The sequence below is a fragment of the Papaver somniferum genome, unplaced genomic scaffold, assembly GCF_003573695.1.
Source record: "Papaver somniferum cultivar HN1 unplaced genomic scaffold, ASM357369v1 unplaced-scaffold_125, whole genome shotgun sequence".
Classification (NCBI taxonomy): Eukaryota; Viridiplantae; Streptophyta; class Magnoliopsida; order Ranunculales; family Papaveraceae; genus Papaver; species Papaver somniferum.
Window position 1 is genome coordinate 19538352 of NW_020621603.1, and position 10241 is coordinate 19548592.

Below are 10241 nucleotides of genomic sequence, written 5' to 3' on the forward strand. Positions count from 1 at the left end.
TATAACTATGTGAGTGGATCCTTTCTCATTATCCATAATGGTATAACTGTAAAAAATAATTCAAAATACATTCCTCTCCTCGTTGCTTTAAGAATTGTGCAAACTTGAACTAGATCATTTATTTAGGGACAAAGGGAGTATAATTCATACTCTTCAAGTGAAGTCTGGTCTTTGGATAGATGGGAAAAACCAAGTAATATTCTTCTTCTTAATTATTTTGCCAACACTAGTATATCTGCTGGTAATAGTATTGATCCGATTTTTGATAACATAATTCCTAATGCGATCTTTGGTGATGACAACATTGAGTTGACTAAAATCCCTACTTCCGAGGAGTTTAAAAACGTCTTTTTATTACATGTCTGAAATGACGATTGTATCCAAGTACACCAAAATATTTTCGATATCAACCTATAATTCATAATCCTTGTGTCATCGTCTATGGACAAAGTGGAGACAATACAACAAAGGTAATCACTTGATAATAGTTACGGTACAAGACCAATATACTATAGGATCAATATCAAGTGCCTTGGATTTACATACAAGTGTATTTACTTTTAATTATAATAAAATAATTATAATTACGGAAAGTAAAAGAAAATCACACAACAAGATTTTGTTAACGAGGAAACCGCAAATGCGGAAAACCCATGGGACCTAGTCCAGTTTTGAATATTCTCAGAATAAAGACGTTATACGAAGAACGAATCCAACTTTGTATAATTTAGACCAATTAATATACCCATAGTTACTTAATTTCCTCAGTATCCATGTGCCTACAACCGAATGGAAAACACACGTGAATCCCAATACAAAAATCATTATCTTGAGTTTTTTTACCGATATACAGTCTTCAGCACTCAACTTCTTTTGATCGTCTTTCAAACAGTAACCAAGTTGTTGGTAACCACTCTATCAATCTTTGAATAAAAGACATGTTGACTTTTGACAGAGGCTCTTCCGTTTAACAAGTAAGATCCTTTGTAGGGTTTATATTAATCAAGATCTAGATTACCAAAATAATAAGATCTAGATTCACAAGCTATCAGATTCGGATACTGAAGAGTACCACCAAATGATAGTTGTCGATTTATATGACTAGTTAATCAAATCTATCAAAGATAAACTAGATCTTAGGATCCCAGCCGATCAAGATGTGTGTACAAACTAATATCACAAGATGCAAAACCAATTATAATTTTTTTTTATCTTCAATTGTACCTGCACACAAAACTTGATTCCACTTAAAATCGATCACGCAGAGAATGAAGTCTCTCAACAATGGATGATCAAAAGTTGTCTTCATATCTAAAAGTAGTTCTAAAGATAACGCCGATCCTTTGATCTAGTTTGAGTGACCATATGTCAGAAGAGAAGGATTTCGTGAATAGTCAAACTAGGTGCAACCAAAGGTTCACCAATCGTTAGTCAATCAAATCAATAACCGAAAACTAAAATAACAATGCAATTATCTAATTTCCCATCAATGGTACTTTCTAGAGATTTTTGATCCCACGGAAGTCTTTAAACAAGCGTACATAAGAGATTTCGCCTAATTAGGGTACTCTCCTCTCCGAAATAGTATTACAAGTAATACTATTAGTCGGCTCCACCAGAAACAACAAAGATGGAGTTTGCATGGATAATGATAGTTTGTTAGAAGAACAAACTTCACTATTTATAGACCAAGGATGTTTGGACAATAAGGAAATTCCAATACCAAAAAGATTCTCAAGATATGCAGGAAGGTACCTAATTTTGGTTTTCATATTTCCAATTAATATCCAACCTGTAATTCCGAAATCTCTCTTAGAAAATATCTAATATTAGCTTAGCACTTGACTAATATAGTTTTTCTAGAGATATGTTTTAATTGCTGGAAAATCATAACATATAAATTCGAAAATCTTAATTAAAATATTTTCCAATATTTCAGTTTGGGATCATCTTGAGTATCAAGGGATATCTTTGAAAAATCAATGATAAGAATCATGTACATGTTCAAATTATGTCAACATATAGAACTTTCCTATATAGCAAACCCTTCCAAACTCACACAAACTCCAAAGTATATGTGAATATCGGAAATCGGTTTTGCACTTGTGATCGATTATACCATGACTCCTGACATAGGATTGGATTGGTTCTACTATGACTCCCGATATAGGTAGGGATCGGTTCTACCTTGACTCCTAAAAAAAAACTAGGATCGGTTCTACCATGACTCTCAATATAGGTAGGGATCGGTTCTACCTTGACTCCCAACAAAAGCTAGGACCGGTTCTACCATGTATCCCGAGATAGGTAGGGATCTGTTCTACCTTGACTCTCAACATAAGTTCAGATCGGTTTTACCTTAATTCTCTCCTTAGGTACGAATTGGTCATCCAATAGATCTTTAAAGAAAACCGGAACAAAACATCTACCGATTTTTCTTTCGATTACGAAACAAGTTCATATATCTACTTCCTTAAACCAATGCCATAAAACATAGTTTCCTAGGATGAAATCATACCTATACTCAATGCACAATCAAGTAACGAGTTACATAGATTATGTCAATGTCGCATTTACGAAGTTCAAAAGATAAACGTTATACTTCGTAATTCAATATATTATATCAAAGCATTCAAAAAATGGTATATGCTTCCTTGAAACTTTGATCATAATAATATGACCAAGTATAATACTAGAGTATTATATATAACTTCGCATGCTATGTTTTCAATCTTAAACGACTTGAAAGAAACGATAGGAATGGAAACAAGTCAAGTCAGTAAAACTAACCTCAAGTGGAAGGATGATGTCTTCGTTGTATTCGATACATTTTCGCGTTCTTTAGGTATTTGGAGTAATACTTGTATGTCTCAACATTCCTAGACTTTCTAGTCTAACCGAAACGATTTTGACTCTACTAATCTTAATCAAGCGAATCTAATTGAGCTTTGATCATAAAATATGACAACCAAACTTGACATACAAACGCTTGGTGGGTTCAACCGAGCAATGCTATAATAATATCCCCTTTATCATTTTTAATGGCAAAACTCTAATACAAATGGAGATAAACGAATTAAAAATAGGGATAATTGGTGTTTGGTACTCAAGTTTTGCCCAATACTAGGCTTTGGTCTAACATTTGTCCAACGTTAGGGCTTGGTACCTGGACTTACGTTGACCCATGTTGACTGGTGACTTCTGTTTAACATTTATAGAAAATTAAATTAATAATTTTTTTTACTGCGGTGCCCTTAACATTAGACCAAAAGTAGAGAAGTATGTGACGTTTTCTTTCTTGTTATTCACAGGACGTCATCCATCTCTAAACCCGAACTAGCAGAGTTCAAAGAAATCAAACAACAAAATCCGATTTTCTAATTAATCAATCAATCATCAATTCAATGTCAACTATAAGAAGAATTTCTACTTTATCAACAAACAAACAACAAGATCTAATCAAAACCAGTTTAGGGTTTCTTCTTCAAAGAGGATTTTCAACCAGTAAAGGTGAGATTGAGAAGAAGGGTATTGGGGGAATTGATGGGAATGGTTTTACAACGTCAATTTTATCTTGTGAGTGCTCCACTTTCAATTTCATTTTGTTTTTTTCCGATTTGAATTTATATAGTAATGTTATTAGTTCTTTTGTGATTTTGGGGGTATTAGTTGCTTTACCTTTTAGATGTGAAACCAGCGAGAAATTAGAGAAAGAATATTATCAATGATTCCATTTAAGATGGTAAAGAATTGACAGGTTCTGTTGGTGTTGTTGTGAAGAAGAATGATTCTGGTTTGATGAGAATAAGTGGGTGTTTGTTGATGGGCTGATTTCCGAAGGGTTGTCATTGATTTCTGATGGCAATAATTGAGAAGATGGTTTCGATTTGGGAGAAGAATTAAAAGAAGAAATGAGGAAGAGCTGGGTACTAATGGTGTCATTAGGATCGAATTAGTTTTTAGATCTGTGTTGTATTTCGGTTCATCTCTGGTTGAACGTTGCAGTTAGAAATTGGGTTTGATTTCAATCTCAAATTGATCGCAGAACAGACGAATTTGTGAGGGTTGTTGTGATGATGATAAACTGAAATGGTGGTTGCGACGATGGTTGCAGAGGTAGTGACAAGGAAGCAGAGAAAGTGATGGTGGCGGCGACGGTTTGGAGGAGGAGAATGGGGAAGGTGAAAGAATTAGGGTTATTGGGTTAATATTGAATGTGTAAATATTTGCAGAGTGAAGGGTATATTTGTAATATCGTTTAATAATTTAATTTAATATCATTTTTTTAATAATTATTAAAGAAAAGTTAGGACTTAACCTAGTCAACGCGGGTCAACGTCCAGTCCAGACTCCAGGTACCAAGCCCTAACGTGGACAAATGTTAGACCAATAACTCATTCTACGTACGCTTGATTTCAGGTTTCGACAACACAATATCCCGCATATATTCAAAAAATAAATGTTGTTATCGATATTTGAATAACAAAAGCTTTACTCCCCCGAAAGCAAAGCTAGGTATATATATTCAATCCCAATATATTTGTTATTCCTCTTTTGTAGTATGAAATACTACACAGCATGATGATATGTTTCTCCTCATTAGTCTATGTTTTATTCTTTAAGCATATATGTCCTTTCCTAGTGATCATAAATCACTTGTTTAACTTCATATATTTCTCCCCTTTTTTGTCACAAAAAAGACAAAGAAACGAATACACATAAGAGCCAACGGAAAGAAACTTACAAATTCATAAGAACTTGTAAAACCTATAAGAGTAAAGCAAGAATATTTCACATACCATTTTAGATAAGCAATACTAAAACCGAAACTACCTAAAATTTTGTTTTAGCATGTTATCAAGGAAACAATTGCCCGAAGAAAATTTCCCCTAGTCTAATAAGTCAACTAAGATAACTTAGTTACAAAACCTAATCTATTATATATGTATAATCACTTTATTTGATAAGACTCAACTAAGATCAGGATTCATTCAATTTCTCTTATGAGGTTCCTATTATTCATAAAATAGTTGTACCTTCTTTTAGACAAGATAAAAACTAGGTTAGTTAACTAGTTTTCTCATCAAGGAATCAATTAGACTTGAATAATCAAACCTTCATTTGATAATCATAAACTAAGATCAGAATTAACTTAATTTTTGTTATCGGAAATTAAAATAACTAAAACAAATAATCTGAATTGACTCAGTTTTTCTTAACCAGAAACAATTAAAACTTAACAATCCAAACAAAATAATATAATTATAACAATTGCATCGTATTTTTTAAAGCAAAGGCAAAGAATAAGCAATTGAATCAGCTTTTCTTAACAAGAAGACAATTAACTAACACAAAATTGTTATCTTATGCTTCGATAAGACAAACTAAGATCAGAATTAATTAACTTAGTTTTCATATCAGGAAATAATATAAGAAAAATTATTTCCTTGGTTTCCACAACCACTCTCCCCACAAAGATATATCGTTAAGCATCATTTCAATAAAAACTTTCCCTCTGTGAGTTGTTATGCTCATGAAAAACAAAAGAATAACAAGCAAAACAACCTTCACCAGAGAAAGGTTGAGCCAGTTTTAGCTATTATGTGCCAATAATAAAAGCGTAAAACCGAAATTCATATGTTATATTAAATGAAAAAACGGGGGTCTAACAACTACAACCAATAATTCTCGTAGCAATCTGTATGGACTAACTCCAATATACTTTCAAGAGAATCAACTAGACAGTCAGACTCAATCTTAAAAAAAAGTATATCCAAGAGTTATGTCTCAATTTCTTAATTCAATCTGCAATCAAAGAAATAGTAATTTGCGTGCCCGATTGAATATAAGAAATAACTTGGACGGTATCAAAAACCAATATCCAAGTGTCAATCAATATAATCAACAACCAAAGGTTGGATTCAGAATTGATTGAACTCAACCTGTGATATTTCAATTATACAAACAAATATAATGCGGAAAAGAAATTACCCAGAAACCAGAAATTTTGTTAACGAGGAAACCGAAAATGCAGAAAAACCCCAAGACCTAGTCCAGATTTGAACACCACACTGTATTAAGCCGCTACATACACTAGCCTACTCCAAGTTAACTTCAGACTGGAATGTAGTTGATCCCTAACCAATCTCACACTGATCAAGGTACAACCGCATTCCTTACGCCTCTAGAACCACGCCGTATTCCGCGCACTTGATTCCCTTAGTTGATCTCACCCACAACTAAGAGTTGCTACGACCCAAAGTCGAAGACTTGATAAACCAATCTGTCTCACACATAAAAGTCTATTGAATAGATAATCTGTCTCCCACAGAAATACCTAAGAGTTTTGTTCCGTATTTTGATAAATTAATCAAGGTGAACAAGAACCAATTTATAAACCGGACTTATATTCACGAAGAACAACCTAGTAATATCAGTCACCTCACAATAATCTTAATCGTATGGTAGCGAAACAAGATATTGTGGAATCACAAACGATGAGACGAAGATGTTTGTGACTACTTTTTATCTTGCCTATCGGAGATTAAATCTCGAGCAAATATTAGGGAAGATAGTACTCAACACGATTAAAAACAACAAGATCAGAACACGCAACTACATAGAAAATAGTCGGGTCTGGCTTCACAATCCCAATGAAGTCTTTAAGTTGTTAACCTACTGGGTTTTGGAAAAACCTAAGGTTAAAAGAGAATCGACTCTAATCGCAATTAATATCCCGCAGGAGGTGTGGGGATTAGATTTCCCAATTTCTATAGTTCTCATTTATATAGTCTTCAAATCAGGGTTTGCAATCAATATTACCTTGGTAACAAAGCATTCAATATTCACCGTTAGATGAAAACCTGATTAAACTCAAGCTAATATCTTTTAACTGTTAGATCGAACTTAGCTTGTTACACACAAATGAAAAGTGACTTCATTTAAATATGAGTAACCGTACCTAAACGTGTACACCTTTGTTGGCTCAACAATAGTTAACGGAAGTTAGCCATATGAACACTTTCATATCAACCATATTCATCTTAACCATAACTAGTTCAAATGACTCAAGTGAAACTAATTCTAGAGTTGTTCAATTATTTATATTCTCATAAAAGTATACAAGATACAATTGTAGCAAAATCGATTTTGATTCACTCGAATCAATTCAAGAAGATTATAGCCACTGTTTGCAAAAGATTGCGTTCCTTATTATATAAATGTTTAGTTCATGAACAAACCGATTTTAGAACATAACCCACTCAAGTATGCATACGGGTACGCATACCTAAGTGGCCGGACTAAGTTTGGGTTCGCCAGTATAAGAAAGGGTACGCATACCTTCCAAACTCAGTTGAATTTCTTGAACTTGAAACTCACGCCAGTTTACAAAGTTCTCGGACTTTCATTAACCAACCAGTACGCATACGGGTATGCATACTATGGTTCCCGAACTTGGAATAACTTGCAACAGTTAGGATACAAGTACGCATATTTTGCTATATCCAATCATGGTTAATTGTTCCAAACTCCCATTTCAATCATTGAAACATTCTTGGAAGACGACAATAGCTGTCTCACACAAACTATTAGCTTCAAAGCAATTTTCAAGTGATCGAATGATCAATACGAAACATTCCGAGTCTACATCAAATGACTGTCTCACACAAATCATGTAAGATGTTACAAGACGATTTTCACATGATCATGTTTTGACTTCCGTCAAGAATATAAGATGAACTTGGTTAAAGTGAAAGCTTACCGATTCGAGAAATATGTAAGCGAGTTAAACTCAGCTCGAAATATCAAATGTGTATAATCGAAGTCTATATAGCTATACGACTTTTATCTCAAATAAGAGATATAGTAGATAGAATTTTGAGTGATACATGAGTTCAAGTCTCCACATACCTTTTGTTGATGAAGTTCCATAAGCTCCCCTTAGTAGTTCTTCGTCTTCAATCGATGAACGCCGTGAAGTATAATGCTCAACTACACTTTGCATCCTAATCCGAGACTTAGCTATAAGTAGACTAGAAATCAAGACTTATAGTTTTGGAAACTAAACTTGACAAAGCAACGCTTGCGAGTTCGACCGAGAAGTGCTCTAACACTAAATACACAACTTATGCAAACATAAATTAAGCAGATTAAAGACTAAAAATAATTGGGCCGACCGAGCGAAGCGAGGGAGGACCTTTATATAGCCACTTTTTTGTAAATAGTAAGTGAGCAATTGACACAAAAAAATTGGATTTGGTGTCCACGGTTGGTCTTTTTCACTTGACACAATTATCCCTCCCTTTTAGTCCAATTACTATAACTCCTTATGTATCTTTTTAGGGGTATAATTGGAAAGCAAACTTTAATATAACATATCTAAAAATCCGTGCCTCGGAATTTTACAAATTTTATCTCGTTGGAAAGGTAATAAAAAAAAGCTACGCAACGAGTACAAACAACAATATCAAATTTAGAATTTTTACGAAAAATTCGGAGATATTTATCATTTTAGGCACAATTTTAGAAAATTAAATGTACACTATATCCATTATGCAAACCGCCACAAAGGATACATAATGCTTTGTGTATCCATATTTTGGTTTATGCATCAACTAATTTTCTGTTGCAACTAATAAAATGATGTGCTCCTTCCGTTTCAAGAAAAGTGATACTTTCATTTTAGACGCAATTCTCGAAAATTGAATGCATAACCATTATGCAAACCACCACAAAGGATGCATAACACATCATGCAACCATATTTTGGTTTATGAATCGACTAATTTTCCATTTCAGAAAAAATGATACTTTCACATTTTGTTTCAGGAAAAGTGATACTTTCGTCCCGTTTAGGTAAAATGGATAGTTTCGCTCCGTTTCGGGAAAAGTGTTACTTTCGCTCCGTTCTACAAAAAGTGATACCTTTTCTGGAACGGAGCGAAAGTATAACTTTTTCTGAGACGGGGCATAAATATCACTTTTTTTGAGACGGGACGAAAGTATCACTTTTCCCTAAACAGAGCGAAAGTAGTCGCAGACAAACCTCATCTTCAGATTCTTCTTCGGTCGACCCTCCCACCGTGGCAACGGTTTTACTAGTTTATCTTTGTTTTGAGTATAGTGAATCATACAAAATCTCGTATCATTAATAATCAAATTGTACCATAACTTAGTGATGCAACAACAAACGACTAACGCCTGGGATGGTAATCTCATCAGAATACTTTCAATCATTAATTCCTCAGGAAGATTTTCTCATATCCATTCTGAAAAAGCAGGGGACTAACAACACCACCCAATATTTCACTTAGCAATCTGTATAGATAAACTCGAATATACTTTTAAGAGAATCAACAAGACTCAATCAATTAAAAGTATATCAACGAGTTTATATCTCTCTCTTGATTTGATTTCCTCAAACAGAAACTGCAGAGTACTAATCAAATACAAGGAATAACTTGGATGGTACAAAAGACCAATATCCAAGTGTCAATCAATATCAATCAACAACAGTTAGGTCGGATTCTCCAATTGATTGATCTAACACACAACCTGCATTATTTCAATTATAACGATAAAACAATATAATGCGGAAACTGAAATAACACAGACACCAGAAATTTTGTTAACGAGGAAACCGCAAATGCAGAAAAACCCCGGAACCTAGTCTAGATTGAAAACACACTGTATTAAGCCGCTACATATACTAGCCTACTCCAAGCTACCTTCAGACTGGACTATAGTTGAACCCCAATCAGTCTCCCACTGATCCAAGGTATAGCTGTACTCCTACGCCTCTGATCCCAGCCGGATACTGCGCACTTGATTCCCTTAGCTGGTCTCACCCACAACTAAGAATTGATACGACCCAAAATCGCAGGCTTTAACAATAAACAAATTTGTCTCACACAGACAAGTCTATCAAAGGATCAATCTGTATCCCACAGAAAAACCCTAAAGTTTTTGTTCCGTCTTTTGATAATAATCAAGGCGAACATGAACCAATTGATAATCCGGTCTTATATTCCCGAAGAACAGCCTAGATTAATCAATCACCTCACAACAATCTTAATCATATGGTAGCGAAACAAGATGTTGCGGAATCACAAACAATGAGACGAAGGTGTTTGTGATTACTTTTTATATCTTGCCTATCGGAGAAATCAAACAATCTCAAGCCAATCAATATGATTGTACTGTTACGATAGAAGATGCAAGATCAGATCACAAAACTACGAT